Below are 22,004 nucleotides of genomic sequence, written 5' to 3'. Positions count from 1 at the left end.
TACTAAGTTCATTAGCGAGAAAGAGCCTGAAGGGTTTGAGCCTGAAGCATTGTTTGGGATAGACATCTGTAAAAGAAAAGGAAAAACGTTTAGATTAGATGAGAATCCTTAACAAATCACCCAAATGAAATATTAAGGCTAGGATCCAACACAATATTCTACAATTGCGAAGAGGGATGACGTAATCCAATTGTAAAATATTTGAAGGTAGGTAAATGACGATTTACCAATTTCCACCATGAAAAACAAAATTACTTATTAGGTTTAAATTGGATTTGAAATTCCTAGATTCTTTTTAGAATCATTGAACTTTCAATGGCATGTTTAAATCTTGATTGTGCCCTCTCAAGTTTGTGATTGGGATGTCGAGGATCACAAACAAGGTGTGAATAACCATGCAAATATACTTGGTACTCTTAATGTTACAAATCACCTAACCAATGTGCCGGTTAACCACAAACGCTCCATTGATCTATGATTAACATTAAGCTACCCTTTGCCATTGTTTATTAGTCCCAAATGTTGGATTAATGTCTAAGTCCATAACTATATTTGGTATGTACTTGACCCGACCCGGCATGGTCCATTTGGGTTGCACTTCACCGGCACAATTTATATGGATAGTCTTTTGAGAATAGTATATTTATGATTTATATTAATATATTATAAGTTCTAATATATTAATATGGAATCATATTATTCAATTAGTATTGATCAAGAATTAATTTAGAATTAATTAAGTGATCAAAAAGAACTAATTAAATATGGACTCTTATATATATGGAATGGGCCAAGTTCATTTAGGTTGGGCTAAGCTTTCATGGATGGTCCATGGAGCTTTTAACCCATGGATCCTATGTAAATGAAAGGTCATGGGTATTAGGGTTTACATGGATGTAACCCTAATCCTCCATAATATATAAAGGGGTCCTTGGCTCACAAAATTGGCACAAGTGTGTGAAAATAAGAGTGGGTCGATTTTAGTGTGCATACATATTCTCTCAAGTTCTTCCAAGGTGTTTTGGTGATTTGTGATTCCATTTGAGGCTTCCACACTATTGGGGCTAAGCTCTTAAAACTTGAAGACATCAAGCTACATCAAAAGGTATGTCATCTAACTAGAACTTTGTAGTATAGGTGCTTCATAATATGCTAGTTAGGATGAAACCTTGGAATATTAATTATTTGCATGTATAATAGAGAAAACATAGATCCAAGGTTTATAGGGTTGCATGTACACCATAGGAGTGTTAGAATGCTCAAAACCCAACAGTGGTATCAGAGCCATGGGTTGTTTTCTGTTATATTGATGCAAATGTTTTATTTTCAAGTTGAAAAAAAAAGGAAAAACAAAACATGACGTTTGTCAAATTTTAAGATAATTACTTGTTTTGTGAAAAACGAATTATTTGTAAAATTTGAATCATTTGTTATATGAGTTGAATTAGGTCAAATTTAGTAAAAGATAAAATGATATGATTATTTTATTAGTTTTAAAAGTTTGATCTAAATGTTTTAAGGAGTTACATATTTTGTCATAAAATTTTGGAGCTCAAAAGTTTTTTTTTTAAAGTTGTGATCTTAAGGGTTTTTGAAACTTCCATAAGTTATGGATATGAAAGTTTTTTTTTTAAAAAAAATTTGATTCAAAGTTTTTATGGAGTTACAAAATTTGGTGTTAATGTTTTAAAGAATTCCATAACTTGTTCTTAAGTTATGGAACATGGAAAGTTTCATCATAAAACACCATTAATTCCATAAGTTATGGAATCCAAAGGTTTTCAAGAGTTACAAAACTTGCCCTCAAGTTTTGGAATTTGGAAAAAGCTTTTTATGAAAAAAAAAAGAATTGAATTCTAAAACTCTTGGGTTCATAACTTAAACAATTAATTAAATGGTTTTAATTTTGAATTTAATAATTGGAATTATGATGTTTTATTGAATAATTCAAATTAACTCTTATGGACTTTATTAATAGTTAATTAAAGCGTTTAATTAAAAGAGTATTATTAAATTCATAAATAAAGATATGGTTTGAGTGTAATTAAATTAAAAGTTTAGTTTAATTAATAGATTAAACCACCAAGTATTTTAAATGTCTAAAATACACCCTTATACTATTATAATATTAAAAGTTTAATATATTATGTGTATAAGAGTAAGTCGTCTTACCAATAGTAGGCCTCATTCATGAAGCCGGTCTATAAGGGGGGGTATAAGGTTACTGCCTATAAAATGGCAGTTTAATGGATGTCTACTCTCACCCACCGCTTCCTTGACCGGTGGAGGGTCGTTAGCCGAACGGGTAGGACAAGGACTATAATTCTCCCTTCATTAAAAGTATTAATGATAAATACTAAGTAACTAAACTCTTAATAATACCTAATCTTAGTTACTTAGGAAAATGTGAATTTGGTGCTAACCCATGAAATTACACTTTGCACTTTGCTTAAGTCAGTTAGTGGAGCGTGTGTGCTTAACCGGCACACTAGCTTGATTTAACAAGGTAGGCAAAGGGTAACTTAATGTTTATCATAGTATCGGTGGAGCGTGTGTGGTGAACCGGCACATCGATTGAGGGGTAAATATTAAGGGTACCAAGTATATTTGCATGGTTTTTCACACCTTGTTTTGTGATCCTCGGCATCCTAGTCACAAAACCTGAAGGGCACACTCGAGATTGAAACATGCCATTGAAAAGTTCAATGAATCTCAAAAGATCTAGGAGTTTCAAATCCAAGTAAAAAAACCTAATTAAATTATTTCGTTTTTCATGGTGGAAATTGGTAAATCGTCATTTACCTACCGTCAACTATTTTATAACTCGGATTACGGCATCCCTCTTCCAGTGATAAATAGGTTGTTGGATCCTAGCCTTAATATTTCATATTGGGTGTTATATTAAGGACTTTAGATCAACTATCTTGAATATCTCCCAAAAGATGTCGAGTTCAGACATCTATGATCTTCCCAAATCTCTTGGAACTTTACTTTCTCCACCTCCTCCAATTATTCTCCCTAACCCACAAGTTCAAGGTCACTCAAGCCCTAATGGCAAGCAAGGTCTATGTGTGATCACATCTTAGAGATGAAGTCACATATTGACAAGCCGGGAGAGTTGGGTTTCAAAGTCTTGAGAAAGTTGGATGTTCAATCACTTTCTAAGTCACATAGTGAGTTCCTTTGGGACTACTATGATACAGACTATGACATGAACCTTAATGATCATATCTATTTGCTTGGTGCTGCTGAATCAGCAATGATTTGGAACGATAGTGAAGTAAATTTGATTAGAAGATCAACTTCCCAAAAACTTTATGGACAGTGACAATGGTGACACTGGAAATCCAGAAAAAGCATTTTCTTCCCAATGGAAAGGGATTGGCCATAGTCAACCCGGTTGACCAAATGGTAAAGAGAAAGGCTAAGTCTGAGATAGTCCCATTACCAAAGGGTCCATATGTTTATTTTGCCAAAGGAAGGGGCGTTGATTGCAAAACTGCCAAATTTACCTAAGGATGTTAAAGTCAATAAATTTGACTCTACATCAGGTAGAGCCCATTATCTAACTCTGTTAAGTTCTATTCTGAGATCCTCATTACATGATGTGACTGGGTCACATGTTGATGTTTTAAGAATCAAAGAATAGAGAGAAATCTTAAAGGAAGTATATGCTGATTCTGATCGCGAAGGTGGATTTCGATCGCATCAGAATTTTGAGCAGTTGCTTAAGAAGTTATGATATATTGCTAAGGAATAGATAACAACAATTTTCCATATGGATTGTAAGGATAAGTTTTTCCGCAAAGTTTTAAAATAAAAGAAAATTGTTTAATTTTGTTTATTTGAAGTATCCTTACAATGGCATTTGTGGAAAATTGTTGCTTATATGATTCCACTGACAACAATATTGGAAAATGGATTTGATTCTTTCATTTGTGGTAGTGTCTAAATTTACCAAATCAGGAAAGTTCCTCATCACCCAAGTTTCAATTGGACCGAAACTTGGAATCATGCAAGTTGAATAGTATGATGAATGAGAACTTTCAAGCATTGGAAAATCAAGACTAATTACTTGTTCACATGGATGTGTGAGTCAAGTGAAGGACTAAAGGGATCGAGTACACATTCTTGTGCACTGGTCACATCCACCACAAAGCTCGTTAAGACTATTTGATTTACTAAAGTTTAGTAAATATGGTTATACTTACAAGTTTAAGTATAATTCTGAAACATTGGAAAAGTCTCAATGTATGGCAGAACGAATGGGAATAATCAAATTAGGCAGAAAGATAAAAGTTTCTCAAATCTGAAAAGATGGGAGAGTACTTTAGTATCATGTTTGTGATCATCTTAATGATTTAGAAATCATATCACAATTAGTCCTCTAAAGGTCATCTTAGTGCATTCTTATGACTAAGAAGAGGAGTCATGAATTGTTGAAATGGTTAGATCAGGAAGATGAGTCATACTTCGTTCCAAAACAATTCTTAGAGTCATACTCCAAGATTGTAACTTGAGTGACATATCTTAAAGAAAGGTTTAAAACACTTGTCAAATGTAAGAGTAATAGTGTCCTACTCTTGTACATTTGAAATTGGTAAGTTGTGATGTTTTGGATAAAACAAAGACCAACTAAGGCCAATTGTGTGAAGTGTTTGTCTTGATAAAGAATCCACACTATCTCTTGAATATTTGGCAAGATAGTCTTATATGTCAAGAGGATAGTGGGAGTCTTAAAGATCCTAAAAAGAATTTCAAGAACTAATTAAGAATAAAACCTGAGGTTCTTCACTAGCACACGACTTGAGGTTTATAACCTATCGTGTTGACATCTTCTGTGCCCATTCCAATTAAAGTTGGCTTTGCATAGGAGTTCTGAAAGTTCTCAATTGGTTGCATAACAACTTGGAAGCAATGGCAGGCCCTGTACTGCCAGGTGGCAAGAAGTTAAGATTGCATAAGTTCAGTCCATATGAGTTTGGATTTGTCATTATCCTTGTCTTGTGACTATGGTTTTGACGATTCACATGGATAACAACACATACACCATAAAATCTAAGGGTCATAAGGTTTCTCTCTGATTCATGAAAATGATGGTGAGGAAACACTTCCACCAAGTAGATTTGAAGCAGATGGCAAAAGGTCTAAACAATTGAGACTATGATTACGACATCCCTTTTCATAGTTCTGAAATTGTTTAGACACACATGCATGCTATCTAAGGAAAGGTGTATGATTTTGATAAAGTTTTATCAAAGCATCTCGTATCAGAAATCTGAACTTTGGTAAGAAAGTCAATAAAGTATTGATTTCTAGAAGTCCAGCTGATTTCTGAGTACATGTCAAAGCTAGTGGGAGCATAAGTGTTATGCTAATAATCATCATGTTAGTGTTGCAAGTTAGCAATGTTAATTATAGAAAACAAAAGTTTCAATTCGTGAGGCTGCAGGGATTGAAAAAGTTGTTTTGCTATAATTAAGGGAGAGGATATACTTCATTTCAGTTCTAAAGGCTTAGATTGAGACCTTAATCATCTTTAGTCAAGAATATATATATGAATTTCATGTTGGATTGGTTCAACCTAAGGAAATTCTATATATTGCGTTCTCAAAATTCGATTATGATTATGACATCCCTCTTCATAGTCAAATTTTGAAAACATGGCAAATAAAAATATTGTAGTAAAAGACTGGTCTAGAATCATGTCTTTATGTGAGACATCATGAATCGTGTACCATTTGATTTGGGTACAGGATCGATTGCATGTGCTATAATATTTGTCATTTCTAAATTTTTCCAAATGCCCAGAGGCATTAAGAAGGGAAAATGTCTAGAATTGGATATGACTAAAATGATTAAGCAATTGTCGAGGACATTCTGAGGTTTACCAAAGATTGGTTGCTCAGGGACAGTTGGAAGTATAATGCTAATTTTGGAAGGACCATATTGACATATTCTGAAAAGAGGCATCTCTTATTCAGAAGTGATAGTCAAAATGAGTATATGGAGTTGTCTCCATAGTTGGAAGTTATCTGTGTAAGATTAGAAAACTTAATGCAAGAAGCATGTCCAAAGCAATGTACTTTGAATATGAGACTTAGTTTCCATGGAGTTGATCTCCATTGGAATACCTTATAATGACTGTTGTCACACCCCGCTAAAGCGGAAACACAGGGTGTGGCAGTACAAAGGGTTTCATCGCATAAGTTAAAAGACAACACCAACCATAGTATTAAAAATCATTACAAATTCACAATGGGTTTGAACAACTTTTAAAAGAAATTACAATGTAAATTGAAATACAACACATGCGAATGCTCCTAAAGGTGAAGTGTCCCTAAGTGCCACTTACTCGATGATTCCTGAAAAAGCATGTAAAACGAGCGTCAACTATAAAAATAGTTGGTGAGTACTCACAGATAAACAAAATGATACTGGTTCCATGAATTGAAATCAAAGTTTTGATAAAAGTTTCCAATAATAAAAGTATATTGTTAAGATGAGTAAATAAGTTTGTAAAAACAAAGTTCTTTGTCATCATGAGAGATAAGGTATGTTGCCCAAATAAGATGCAACATTCATATTCTCATGGAAGATAAAGTTCGTTACTCAAACGAGTAAACAAGTTTCATTGCTAAAATGAGCAATCAATTTTGTTGCTACAAGGAGCAAACAATTTCATTGCTGAAACATGTATATAAGTTTTCAGAAATAAAAGTTCGTTGTTGTAATGAGAAACAAAGTTCATTGCTATAATTAATAACAAGTTTATTGCTATAACGAGAAACGAGTTTGTATGTGTATGAGCAAACAATGAGTCTCAACCAAACCTATGACTGAAGCCCTATCAAGATCTATGCTTATCGTTCCATAGATGAATATGGTATCATGCACTCCAGCAATAGGGCGAGTGAGGAGTTGTCAATTCCTAATAGCGCTATCCACAATGACCATTGGCTCAAAGAGTTAATGGTTAGAGATAAGGGAAGGGCCTTAATACGATAAGTTCTCATGTTCCGTGTTGCATAGACATACATAGAGAGACATAGCAATAAAATAGCAATCATGTTTGATACAAATCAATTTAAATACAACATTCAAATAATAGTTTTTCGGGACATGCTTTTCCACCCCAAAACATAAAAAAACTGAAAATAGGGGAGTGCGTGAATACTCACAATATGCAAAATATAGCAACCAAGTTTATATGAGTCAAATAAATACAACGAACATAAATAGTTTAGGACATGCTTATCCACCCCAAAACGTAAAATCCGAAAATAGGGGAGTGGTGAATACTCACAATGCATTGAGATGATGCAAATGATGCCTTGATCTACGCTCCACTCGTACCACTATCGTTTTCCTACAACGATGTTACACACTAATGAGTCTCTAATTGAAATCTAATACTAGTATACTTACTACTACAATAGAATTATGCCAATAATGTGTCAAAATTTAATATTGATAAGTTACAAACATTTTTCTGTGGAAATTAAGTTTCAAAGAATCAATTGTTATATAACAATTTAAGTGGAAAATTTCCATTATTGAAATGTTAATATTTAACATTTTAGAGGTGTTCCAATGATTAAATATTCAAAACGAAATCAATTTAGTTCTAAACTTTCCCAAACTTTGTATTTCATTTTTAATTGAAGTCAAACACCTTAAGATAAATTTTCTTGAATTTTTGATTTGTCTAACTATTTTTCACCATTTAATTCCATGAATAATCATAAAATCATGGAAAAATAGTAAATTATCATGAAAAATTCTTGTAATTTTTGTGTAACTATTTTACAGTGTACATAATCTAGGAAAAATATTAATATGTGTTTTCAAAAAGTTTAACACCATTTTTCTGATTTTTGTACATTTAAGTGTATTAAATCTTGGGAAAATAGAAGAAAAATAGCATACAGAAGATAAAAATCATCAAAATTTTTATGTATCATCCTAACATATTATAAGAGTTTCTGGTAAATTTTCATGAATTTTGGATGAGTAAAACTATTTTTCCTGTTTTTAGTCCATTATAAACACAAAAATTCAAGAAAAATAGATATACATTTTCAAAAATTCCCAAATTATTTTTCGGAGTCTTAAATATAAGGTACAAGCTGCGAAAAATAAGAAATAATATTTTCACATTCCCTAAAGTGGTTTTATGATTTATTAAAGCTAAATAAAAAGAAAATTAAAAACCATACTAAACAGTAACAAAAATCGATGAAACCTTATGAGAGATGTTTATTAACATAAAGGGTCATCCACAAATATTTCCAGAATTTATTTACAAGTTTAAGTATTTTATATGCTTTAACACTCTATTTTATTATTATTTTCATGTAAAAATAAAGAAAATATATATTGAGCTGAAAATTTCCAGAATGCAACTTCAAACGATTTAATAACAATGAAATTTTTTTTTTCTTATTTTTGATGTCGAAAAACATTCCTAAAGGCTCAAACAATTATAGAGAAAACTTGATTCTTGTGATTTTGGGTAAAAATTATTGATGTTACTTTGAGAATTTTTGCAACATGTTCCAAAGGCTTTTGAATGAAGATATTTTTATACCTCTTAATACATGATATTAAGAGTTCAAAATAATTTTTGAATGACTTTTAGTGATGAATAAGATCTTTGAACATGCAATACAAAACTAGTATTCACAAAAAGGTGCTGATTGAGCAACAGTTTTGTAAAAATTGCTAAAAATCGAAATATTTGAATTTTCCAGTGAGGTCAGATGGGTTTGAAAGCTAACTCAAGATATTATATTTCAGAAAAAGAATCCCGAATTTTGGTTAAGAAATGAGTGAGATATGACAGTTTAAAGTCAGGTAAAGAAATCTGGCAGATTGCATGCATGATGATTGGTTAGAAAAGTGAGTTTTCATCATTTCCTTGAGTAAATCTTTTGAAGTATTTTAAATATATCATGATAAACTCATACTTTAGTCATGTTTCCAGAGATCAAAAGATTAAAACTTATCAAAATGTATACATGCATTTATGAACAAAATTTTGTTTCTCAAAAACTCTTAACTTGAGTTTGATGTTTTAATCCTTAAAATCAATTTTTGCACTAAGATCATGAACATGCAACCTTGTTTATCATACATGCATGGTGTTAAAACACATCCATGATGTTCTAAAACCATTTTAACAAAAAGAAAACAAGTTTGGAGAAGATGAAGAAGTAGAAGTCGGTTTTTGAAGTAAAATGCACATGCATGGCTTAAATCATTGTTGTGGATCTTCAAGAGATGTATGTTCTTTACCTTAAATTTATTTGTGGCTTGAAAAACCCTTATGAATCTCCATAATTTCGTGGTTAAGAGGCTGTGGTTGTGGTGTTTGGAGAAAAAAAAATTAGAGAGAAGGTAGAGAGAGTTTTCTAGAAAGAGAAAGAAGAGAGATGTGTGTGTGTTGGAGAATGAGAGTGTGAGAGAGAGATATGGGAAGAGAGGGGTCCGAAATTTTGAGTATAATAACCCTTTCTCATTCATTTTGTTTTATAAAATTTAAGTTATTTTATAAAATATCTAAATTTTATATAAAATGTGCACTAAAATCAAGTTTTTATTCATGAAACCTTGATTTTTGACTTATAAATTAAGGATGAATGTTAATGACTTAAATTTTTATTTTCCTTGATTATATTTCCCTGAATTTAATTGTTTTAATATAATATTATAACTTTCATAACTATTTTTATAGAATTCTTGATGTTAAACTTTATAAAATTTAAGTTTTAGGGTTTTTAGGGTTTTTGAGAGTTTGTAAAAATTTGGATATCAAAATAAATAGAATATTTGAGACTTTAAATTATCTTATGGTATTATAACTCTTTTATAGTTATAAATAATGTTTGTAATTTATTTTTATCGGTTTATTGGCATTCTATGTAGTGATTCCGAGATTCAAGCGAAATTGAGGAATCAAGTATACTAGTCCTAGTCTTCAACTTTGACTTAAGTTTCTATGAGACTTTGACCTAATTTCTACTTCTAGGTCAAGTGCATGATGTGTGTATATGATTCATGAAAAGGTGTTCGAGTCAAAGAGTGACCCGAATATGGATAGCCTCTACAGTTAAGTAGTTGTAGAATTCACATATCAATGTGAAATCTAAGTACATTATCCATTGTTTCTAGTTGCTTCCAAGTTTCTAGTAGGTTATAACTGAGCTTCTAGTCACTAAGTCCAGTATGTGTCGTGCGTATATGTGCAACTAAGTTTATTCAAATCTAGAATCGACTCGAATTTTGACGGTTGTCACATTCTCCCCCGGTTGAAAGAATTTCGCCCCGAAATTCAATTCGTGACGTATTGTATTAGAACTCAGTCGAATACAATTATATAGTTGGAGAGGTGGTGACTTGCAGTGTTCTTTGATTATTCCGGGTTTATTTCCTCAAAGGAAGAACCCAATTCTTTAGCTATAGTCAAATTAATGTTTCCTTAATTTGAGTTCTACAATTTAGATTGCGAGAAATTAGGATCATGGAAATCATGATCCAAACATGGCGACCTAGTCGAAAAAGATCATCTAGTTAGATATTATCTGAATTAAGAGAGCTATAAGTTTTGCTGAAGCACTAACTGCACTGAGCGTTAAATCCGCATTGATACTTAAGTCGCGTTCTAAATTAGCACTAAGTGTAAATTCGCCATCTAATAAAGAAGGGATTAAGAACAATTTATTCACTTCCGGGTTGGCTACTAAATATGGAAAATATATATAATCTGAAAAAAGAAGGGGTAGCACGAATGAAAAAGAAGCGATCGAGGGTAAGTTCCTAAAGATACGCACTACGGGTAAGCAACGAAGTTTTGGTACCTCTCGAATGTAAAGGCTATTTAAGTGTCATCTATAAAATAAGTTACGAAACGATCGAGGATTTCCGAAGCAATATTTACTACCACAGTTACTCTTACAATAATAGAACTATATTCGAAGAGTATATATAATTGGAGAGTCATTGTTTCTAATGAAGGCGGTGAAAGTTTATGATAAATTAAATCACATTGTGTAGATAACATTTTAAGTGCTTAGAAGTGATAAAAATCTCACTGTTATCAAAATGTGTGTTTAGAAATGATAATTAATCTCACTATTATCAAAATGTGTAATAATTCCAAGATAATGAAGATACATGTGTGGCGATCCAACAAAGTAGTAAAATAATATAAAGATTAATTAAGGTTAAAGGTTTAAGTCGTCATTAAAGGAATTTGTATAGAAATATTTGTATTAAACTTTTGAGAAATTGTCCAATTGTCAAAGTCAGGACAAATTCAAGTTTACGAGGAGTCAGAATACTTATGAAAACAAGTTTGAGAGTTTAGGAACTCACTGAAAATTGCAAAGTAAAATACTATTTTAAGAAAGGTGTAAAAATGTCAATCTTTGAAAATAGTGCATTCATAGTTTAGTGTTTCTACAAAAACAATCATTTAGAGAATAGATAATCGTAAAATTCAAAACTTTTGATGTATTTAAAGAAAAGAAGAAACATAAGGAAATATATCCTTTACATATATTTTCCGGGTATAGAAAAATTATAAGCATAAGAGTATTCATCTTGTGTATTAATTATAAGGAAAAATACAATGAAAATTGCATTTTATATCAAGTTTATGAATTTAGAACGAAAGGGAAAATGTAAATAAGGATCACTTGTTTATTGAGATTTCAAAATAAAAACAAGATGTATATGATAAAAGGAGTAATTGAATATATCAAAGTTGACTAAATAAAAATTATTCCTCACGGCTATACATGTATTAATCGCTCAAAACGAAAGGATAGACTTCTAGTATGTATGTATACAAACATGATACCAGGAGAAGCAAAATAGACAGAAACAAAGTTAGACAGTGTATTATGTTACTATTATGGGTGTGCGAGATCTAAAGTCATAAGGAGAGCAAGAAATCAAGTGCGGGGGAAAGAAAAAGGAAGGTAGCGGCGGCAATGATTGTTATTGTTAAAATTATAAGAACAATACCTATAGGTAGATTAAAACCAGGTTGAGATGTATTTCAAACTTTAATATTTGATGTATATTGATGACTAAATAGACATGTGAGAGTCTTAGAATGTTTGCTAATAATCACGAGTTACCTTATTAAGTTAAACTCCATTTGTGAAAAAGAAGAAGCACTACAAACGGTAGTTGAAAATCTGACAATTTGACTTTTTAGAATGGAGTTCAATAATAGTTAAAACATATAAGGTAAAGACTCAATAGATTTAGAAGAGTAATTATACATTGTTGAAGGTGTCACTGGAAATTTAAAAGTGAACACTAAGTTTTGCAATGTTGTAAGTTTTATAAACACAGATTATAAAACTAATTTGAAATAAAATAAACAAATAAGGTGTGTTTTGAAATGTAGGCATCAGTGATGTCTTGTAAACACATTTGGATTAGAAAGTTGTAAAAATACCATGTTGGGTTTCAAGAAAACACATTTAAGTAAAGTACGATGCCTAAATGGGGAAGTAGTCAAAAGTCTTAAAACAAAAGTGGTTTGAAGATCCGATGAAGCTTTTACACATAATATGAACTTTAACGTCATATGTTTAAGTTTTATAGTAAAGAGTTTAAATACGATTATAAAAGAAAATGTTTCTAGTTTTTCGAAGACGTGTCAAAATGGTAAGCAATGTTTAAAATGGTTTATATGCCCTTAAAAGCACATCAATCCATTGAAATGAATTTGAAATGAAATTGAAATAGCAAGGTTAAAACCAATATTGGTTAAATTGAGTTTTGAAGAAAAGTGTTAAGTTAAAGCAAGTTGTCAAACGATTTTTAGCGAGAATATGGCTTACATTGTTAGGAAATGTCTAGTAAGTTGTATGAAGTGGTTATAAAGTATTTCATCGATGATAAATAAAACCGATGAAACAAAATAATTTTTCGATGGAAGATTATGAAGTAAGGAATAAGTATATTAGTGTAGCTGATCGTACCTAAATACTAAGGCGAGTACAAGGCGAGTATAAGACGAGTACCGATGTCTTTTTCCCTAAGATAAAGGGCAAGAAAAATTGTTTGAAAAACGTTTTATGGTGTCAATGCAGTTTCGTGGCCTTTTATAGAGGTCAAAGGGATATCCTATGTTAAGTTTTAACCTGAAGGTGGAAACAACCTAAAGCTAAATCGTAGCGTAGTAATAAGGTCTCACGTATTAGTAGCAATAGGTTAAACCTTCGTGTCTCCTTGTGAGTCGAATCCGGAATGCCCACCAATGGTATCCAAGTGATTACTTAGAAACGACTCATCTACCTCCTTACGCGATGCTGCAATTTTCATCCGTGTCGGTATCGGAACGCTTTCCTAGTTGTAACTCTAGTACGAAGACGATGAAGAGGTATTGAGGAATAATTGGTATAGGTTTCGACTTAAGATTATTACTAGTGTATATCTAGCTACTAACCTTACATCTAAAGTCAATAGCTACTGAGGAATACTCATTCTCAGTACTAAGTGCATTGCTCCTAGAGTGGCTAGTGATATAACCTAAGTGGTTAACCTAGCACTTGATAAGGGATAAGATTATTTCTAAATAAAGGCATTGTTATAAAAGTGAACTTAGTTTCTAAGTGTATCTAGATGAATGCCTATAATATGCAATGCCCGTACGCACACCGAAAAATTTTTGTTTTTCAAAAGTTTAAGTTGAAAATTGTTTTGAACATAATTCTACTATAACCGTTTCCAGCCTCACATTAACTTTCCTTAATTAAGCATAGTTGGCCAGGCTATACTTAATTAAAGTCTGATAATGCGTACTCGAATTAGTTATACCAGTAGTATGTTCGGTATTTTAAAAACGTTTAGAAAATTTTTGGCTATAGTTGTGGTTTTCCAAAGGAAAACCGGTATTCTCTATAACCTTCGGCTCTGATACCATTTCCTATCACACCCCGCTAAAGCGGAAACACAGGGCGTGGCAGTACAAATGGTTTCATCGCAAAAGTTAAAAGACAACACCAACCATAGTATTAAAAATCATTACAAATTCACAATGGGTTTGAACAACTTTTAAAAGAAATTACAATGTAAATTGAAATACAACACATGCGAATGCTCCTAAAGGTGAAGTGTCCCTAAGTGCCACTTACTCGATGATTCCTGAAAAAGCATGTAAAACGAGCGTCAACTATAAAAATAGTTGGTGAGTACTCACAGATAAACAAAATGATACTGGTTCCATGAATTGAAATCAAAGTTTTGATAAAAGTTTCCAATAATAAAAGTATATTGTTAAGATGAGTAAATAAGTTTGTAAAAACAAAGTTCTTTGTCATCATGAGAGATAAGGTATGTTGCCCAAATAAGATGCAACATTCATATTCTCATGGAAGATAAAGTTCGTTACTCAAACGAGTAAACAAGTTTCATTACTAAAATGAGCAATCAATTTTGTTGCTACAAGGAGCAAACAATTTCATTGCTGAAACATGTATATAAGTTTTCAGTAATAAAAGTTCGTTGTTGTAATGAGAAACAAAGTTCATTGCTATAATTAATAACAAGTTTATTGCTATAACGAGAAACGAGTTTGTATGTGTATGAGCAAACAATGAGTCTCAACCAAACCTATGACTGAAGCCCTATCAAGATCTATGCTTATCGTTCCATAGATGAATATGGTATCATGCACTCCAGCAATAGGGCGAGTGAGGAGTTGTCAATTCCTAATAGCGCTATCCACAATGACCATTGGCTCAAAGAGTTAATGGTTAGAGATAAGGGAAGGGCCTTAATACGATAAGTTCTCATGTTCCGTGTTGCATAGACATACATAGAGAGACATAGCAATAAAATAGCAATCATGTTTGATACAAATCAATTTAAATACAACATTCAAATAATAGTTTTTCGGGACATGCTTTTCCACCCCAAAACATAAAAAAACTGAAAATAGGGGAGTGCGTGAATACTCACAATATGCAAAATATAGCAACCAAGTTTATATGAGTCAAATAAATACAACGAACATAAATAGTTTAGGACATGCTTATCCACCCCAAAACGTAAAAACCGAAAATAGGGGAGTGGTGAATACTCACAATGCATTGAGATGATGCAAATGATGCCTTGATCTACGCTCCACTCGTACCACTATCGTTTTCCTACAACGATGTTACACACTAATGAGTCTCTAATTGAAATCTAATACTAGTATACTTACTACTACAATAGAATTATGCCAATAATGTGTCAAAATTTAATATTGATAAGTTACAAACATTTTTCTGTGGAAATTAAGTTTCAAAGAATCAATTGTTATATAACAATTTAAGTGGAAAATTTCCATTATTGAAATGTTAATATTTAACATTTTAGAGGTGTTCCAATGATTAAATATTCAAAACGAAATCAATTTAGTTCTAAACTTTCCCAAACTTTGTATTTCATTTTTAATTGAAGTCAAACACCTTAAGATAAATTTTCTTGAATTTTTGATTTGTCTAACTATTTTTCACCATTTAATTCCATGAATAATCATAAAATCATGTAAAAATAGTAAATTATCATGAAAAATTCTTGTAATTTTTGTGTAACTATTTTACAGTGTACATAATCTAGGAAAAATATTAATATGTGTTTTCAAAAAGTTTAACACCATTTTTCTGATTTTTGTACATTTAAGTGTATTAAATCTTGGGAAAATAGAAGAAAAATAGCATACAGAAGATAAAAATCATCAAAATTTTTATGTATCATCCTAACATATTATAAGAGTTTTTGGTAAATTTTCATGAATTTTGGATGAGTAAAACTATTTTTCCTGTTTTTAGTCCATTATAAACACAAAAATTCAAGAAAAATAGATATACATTTTCAAAAATTCCCAAATTATTTTTCGGAGTCTTAAATATAAGGTACAAGCTGCGAAAAATAAGAAATAATATTTTCACATTCCCTAAAGTGGTTTTATGATTTATTAAAGCTAAATAAAAAGAAAATTAAAAACCATACTAAACAGTAACAAAAATCGATGAAACCTTATGAGAGATGTTTATTAACATAAAGGGTCATCCACAAATATTTCCAGAATTTATTTACAAGTTTAAGTATTTTATATGCTTTAACACTCTATTTTATTATTATTTTCATGTAAAAATAAAGAAAATATATATTGAGCTGAAAATTTCCAGAATGCAACTTCAAACGATTTAATAACAATGAAATTTTTTTTTCTTATTTTTGATGTCGAAAAACATTCCTAAAGGCTCAAACAATTATAGAGAAAACTTGATTCTTGTGATTTTGGGTAAAAATTATTGATGTTACTTTGAGAATTTTTGCAACATGTTCCAAAGGCTTTTGAATGAAGATATTTTTATACCTCTTAATACATGATATTAAGAGTTCAAAATAATTTTTGAATGACTTTTAGTGATGAATAAGATCTTTGAACATGCAATACAAAACTAGTATTCACAAAAAGGTGCTGATTGAGCAACAGTTTTGTAAAAATTGCTAAAAATCGAAATATTTGAATTTTCCAGTGAGGTCAGATGGGTTTGAAAGCTAACTCAAGATATTATATTTCAGAAAAAGAATCCCGAATTTTGGTTAAGAAATGAGTGAGATATGACAGTTTAAAGTCAGGTAAAGAAATCTGGCAGATTGCATGCATGATGATTGGTTAGAAAAGTGAGTTTTCATCATTTCCTTGAGTAAATCTTTTGAAGTATTTTAAATATATCATGATAAACTCATACTTTAGTCATGTTTCCAGAGATCAAAAGATTAAAACTTATCAAAATGTATACATGCATTTATGAACAAAATTTTGTTTCTCAAAAACTCTTAACTTGAGTTTGATGTTTTAATCCTTAAAATCGATTTTTGCACTAAGATCATGAACATGCAACCTTGTTTATCATACATGCATGGTGTTAAAACACATCCATGATGTTCTAAAACCATTTTAACAAAAAGAAAAGAAGTTTGGAGAAGATGAAGAAGTAGAAGTCGGTTTTTGAAGTAAAATGCACATGCATGGCTTAAATCATTGTTGTGGATCTTCAAGAGATGTATGTTCTTTACCTTAAATTTATTTGTGGCTTGAAAAACCCTTATGAATCTCCATAATTTCGTGGTTAAGAGGCTGTGGTTGTGGTGTTTGGAGAAAAAAAAAATTAGAGAGAAGGTAGAGAGAGTTTTCTAGAAAGAGAAAGAAGAGAGATGTGTGTGTGTTGGAGAATGAGAGTGTGAGAGAGAGATATGGGAAGAGAGGGGTCCGAAATTTTGAGTATAATAACCCTTTCTCATTCATTTTGTTTTATAAAATTTAAGTTATTTTATAAAATATCTAAATTTTATATAAAATGTGCACTAAAATCAAGTTTTTATTCATGAAACCTTGATTTTTGACTTATAAATTAAGGATGAATGTTAATGACTTAAATTTTTATTTTCCTTGATTATATTTCCCTGAATTTAATTGTTTTAAGATAATATTATAACTTTCATAACTATTTTTATAGAATTCTTGATGTTAAACTTTATAAAATTTAAGTTTTAGGGTTTTTAGGGTTTTTGAGAGTTTGTAAAAATTTGGATATCAAAATAAATAGAATATTTGAGACTTTAAATTATCTTATGGTATTATAACTCTTTTATAGTTATAAATAATGTTTGTAATTTATTTTTATCGGTTTATTGGCATTCTATGTAGTGATTCCGAGATTCAAGCGAAATTGAGGAATCAAGTATACTAGTCCTAGTCTTCAACTTTGACTTAAGTTTCTATGAGACTTTGACCTAATTTCTACTTCTAGGTCAAGTGCATGATGTGTGTATATGATTCATGAAAAGGTGTTCGAGTCAAAGAGTGACCCGAATATGGATAGCCTCTACAGTTAAGTAGTTGTAGAATTCACATATCAATGTGAAATCTAAGTACATTATCCATTGTTTCTAGTTGCTTCCAAGTTTCTAGTAGGTTATAACTGAGCTTCTAGTCATTAAGTCCAGTATGTGTCGTGCGTATATGTGCAACTAAGTTTATTCAAATCTAGAACCGACTCGAATTTTGACAGTTGTCAGAACTGTTGACAAGTCTTTGTGACTTTGTACATATTCATTACAGGAGGGTCAGTGCATATAAGTTTAAAATCTAAACAAATTTCGATAAATGATAGGAATTTGAAATTCTCACATTTTTCGATAAGGATTTGGGAGTGTGAAATTAGAATTATTGAAATTATGTTCAATTGGTTTATTTCACAAAGTAAGGATCATAGACAAACATAGAGTGCATACTTGGTGTATGGCAAAGCTATTGTTTAAGAAAAACATAGTGTACATGCTTGGAGCATGGGACAACTAGTGTTTTTAATTCAAGTATAAAGTTAATAAAACTGAAACAATGAATAATGAGTAATCAGTATGGTGATAAATAAAAGTGTTTATTTATATTCATAGGGTTTGATACCATATTTGATTCATTTATTCTTGTGTTTCACTTTGCATGTTTTGACTTCCGGAATAACTAAGTCGCTCTTCCTGAATGATTAAGTTATTCAAAACATCCGCAGTCGGTCATATGTTGGAAGTAGATATGAATCAAGACTGTCATGGGTTGGTTTGTAGAGGTCCAAGTTGGTGGTCAAAAGTGGTGCTACAACACTCATGAGTGCTCATAAGTTCTGAGTATTGGATTCAACCCGTGCTCATTTGAATCACTTCATGGATTTTATCACGAGTGATCATGAGACGATAATATCTTATATTCTTCAAACCTAGAGATATGAGTTGGTTATACATTGATTGCACGAGAACGCATTTGGTAAGTTGATGTTATAAAACGTGCCTTTGTGTATGATTCAACAAGTAGTAGAACAAGCCATATGAGTCGAAGTTTATCCATTCCTTTTACCTTCGGATAAAAGCGATATCTGTGGGCCCCTCGATGATTTAGCGATGACACATGTGAGTGCTTGGCCAAGCCAGGACTGATTTGATTTGTTCAATCAGTCAGTCATCATAAATCGAAAATCGGGAAACAACAAATGGACAGAGAGAATGATTATAATCCATGTCTCAGTCCATATGATATCTAGAATGGAGGAATATATGATCCCTTATCTAATGGACAAGTCATTGACAAGGTTAGAGTTCGACAGCGGCTTTAAGAGCTACGATTGCCAGTTAGGTTTTGAAGTCATACTCAATAATAGTTTTAGACTTATCCAAGTGGGAGACTGTTGGATTAATGTCTAAGTCCATAACTATATGTGGTATGTACTTGACCCGACCCGGCATGGTCTATTTGGGTTGCACTTCACCGGCACAATTTATATGGATAGTCTTTTGAGAATAGTATATTTATGATTTATATTAATATATTATAAGTTCTAATATATTAATATGGAATCATATTATTTAATTAGTATTGATCAAGAATTAATTTAGAATTAATTAAGTGATCAAAAAGAACTAATTAAATATGGACTCTTATATATATGGAATGGGCCAAGTTCATTTAGGTTGGGCTAAGCTTTCATGGATGGTCCATGGAGCTTTTAACCCGCGGATCCTATGTAAATGAAAGGTCATGGGTATTAGGGTTTACATGGATGTAACCCTAATCCTCCATAATATATAAAGGGGTCCTTGGCTCACAAAATTGGCACAAGTGTGTGAAAATAAGAGTGGACCGATTTTAGTGTGCATACATATTCTCTCAAGTTCTTCCAAGGTGTTTTGGTGATTTGTGATTCCATTTGAGGCTTCCACACTATTGGGGCTAAGCTCTTAAAGCTTGAAGAAATCAAGCTACATCAAAAGGTATGTCATCTAACTAGAACTTTGTAGTATAGGTGCTTCATAATATGCTAGTTAGGATGAAACCTTGGAATATTAATTATTTGCATGTATAATAGAGAAAACATAGATCCAAGGTTTATAGGGTTGCATGTACACCATAGGAGTGTTAGAATGCTCAAAACCCAACACCAAATTAGTGTGCCGGTTAACCACACACGCTCCACTAATGACTTAATAAAGTGCAAAGTGTATTTTCATGGATTAGAACCTATTCACATTTTTCCTAAAGTAAGTAAGATTGGGAATTTAATAATAGGTTTAGTTACTTTATAATTTCATTATACTTTTAACGAGAATTAATGTCTTGTCATAATCGTTCGGCTAACGACCCTCCATCAGTCAAGGAAGCGGTGGGTGAGAATGGACACCCATTAAACTGCCATTTTATAGGCAGTAACTTTATACCCCCTTTATAGACTGGCTTCGTGAACGAGGCATACTAACGGTAAGACTGACTTTTCTTATACATATATATATATATATATATATATATATATATATATATATATATATAAGTATTAACATTTAATATTATAATAGTATAAGGGTTGAATTTTAATCTTTTAAAACTCTAGGGTTTTTGAATTAAATGTCTTATTAATGTGACTTTACAAATTCCAAAACTTGAGGGCAAGTTTTGAAACTTTTCAAGACCTTTCATATTCATAACTTATGAACCATTATGAGTTTTAATATCCATGAATGTGACTTTTCATATAACTTGAGGACAAGTTACAATAACACATTTTATTAACAATTAGATCAAATTTTTTGATGAAACACAATCATCACATAATTTTCCTATTGATCTAAGCAAACTCACAACAAGACAATTCATATCAAATACTACATATAATTACTTTATTATCTAAACATTTGAAAATTTCCTTTTAAATGGATGAACACAATCATTACCAATTCAGAAAATACAATTTTTATGATTACAAAACAGTTTTTGGTAATAACTTTTCCATTTCTGGCCAAGAACTCGAATTTTCTGCACACAGGAGCACCAACTTGTCGAGTACATGAACTGGACTCGCCGGGTTGATGCCTTACTAAGTGGACTCGTCAACTCTGTTCATGTACTCGGCGAGTTTATCTGTCAGAATGCAGAAAAGTCGATTTTCCAGCTTTGAAAACAAATGTGCATCAAGTATAACAGAAAGCAATCCTAGGCTCTGATACCACTGTTGGGTTTTAAGCACTATAACACTCCTATGGTGCACATGCAACCCTAAATGCTTTGGAACTATGTTTTCTCTAATTATACATGCATTTTCAGATTTCCAAAGCATATAACTTAACTAGCATACAATTCAAAGTAACAACTATTTAGATAACTTACCTCTTGTGTAGTTCTTGACCTTAGAAGCTTGACACCTCAAGTGTTTTGCCTGTAATGTGTCACAAACACCAAGATGTTTTGCCCTTGTGAATATGTCTTAGCCGATTTTACCACTAAGGGAACTCTTTTATTGTGTTTCTTAAAGTTAGGGTTTCATCCATGAAACCCTAATGCACCATGACCTACCATATCCCTTAGGCTCCATGGGTTAAAGATCCATGGACTATCCATGAACCATTTAACCCACCCTAATGGATCTTTGGCCCACACTATAAGAATGGATGATTTACATAATCAACCGCTTAGATTTAATTAGTCACTTTTGATCACAAAATTAATTCTAAATTAATTCTTGACCAATACTAATTAAATATTATGATTTCTCAACTAATATATTATACATATAATATATTAATAAATCACCAATAATCTTATTCTCAAAAGTTCATCCTATCAAATTGCACTGGTGAAGGGAACCCAAAAGGACCATTCTACAATCGGGTCAAGTACATACCGGATCTAGTTATGGGCTTAGACACCAAATCCAACATGGATCATAAGCCCAACATATAAATATAACTAATTTACACAATTAGTCCCTATTGATTTAATTAGTCTCTTTTGATCGCTAAATTAATTCCAAACTAATTCTTGATCAATACTAATTAAATCATATGATTTCATATTAATATATTAGAATTTATAATATATTAATAAACCATAAATAACCTCTTCTCAAAAGTCCATCCTAACAAATTGTCCTGGTGATATGCAA

Source organism: Lactuca virosa, chromosome 8 (genome assembly GCF_052849685.1).
Source record: "Lactuca virosa cultivar CGN04683 chromosome 8, Lactuca_virosa_CGN04683_v6, whole genome shotgun sequence".
Classification (NCBI taxonomy): Eukaryota; Viridiplantae; Streptophyta; class Magnoliopsida; order Asterales; family Asteraceae; genus Lactuca; species Lactuca virosa.
Note: the sequence above shows the minus strand (reverse complement) of the source record.